The sequence below is a fragment of the Penaeus monodon genome, chromosome 33 (genome assembly GCF_015228065.2).
Source record: "Penaeus monodon isolate SGIC_2016 chromosome 33, NSTDA_Pmon_1, whole genome shotgun sequence".
NCBI classification, from domain to species: Eukaryota; Metazoa; Arthropoda; class Malacostraca; order Decapoda; family Penaeidae; genus Penaeus; species Penaeus monodon.
In genome coordinates this window covers 35,688,347-35,688,564 of record NC_051418.1, presented here as the reverse complement: position 1 = coordinate 35,688,564, position 218 = coordinate 35,688,347, and the positions used below count along the sequence as shown (strand labels likewise).

Genomic DNA, 218 nt, shown 5'->3' with positions numbered 1-218 from the left:
TTGTTTGCTGGTGGAAGTCTGCTCACTTAGTAATCCTCCTCAAAAAACTCTTTAACAAGATGGTCGAGTCACCCACCACTTAGCAACAGTATCACATGACGGATCATTCTTGTTACCCAGCTGTGAGCCAGTTTTTTTCATGATGGCCCATTCCTGTCACCTAGCCCAAAGTCATTTTTTTCTGATATGAAAATCCAGTGTTAACCCCCTTCAATCTG

At 42.7% G+C, this 218-nt stretch overlaps 1 protein-coding gene across 1 annotated transcript in view; it reads left to right on the top strand.

Moving 5' to 3' along the window:
- LOC119594353 (3'-5' RNA helicase YTHDC2-like) overlaps positions 1 to 218 on the top strand; it is a gene marked incomplete at its 3' end in the record, with an annotated part of 122,633 nt that overhangs the window by 115,016 nt on the left and 7,399 nt on the right.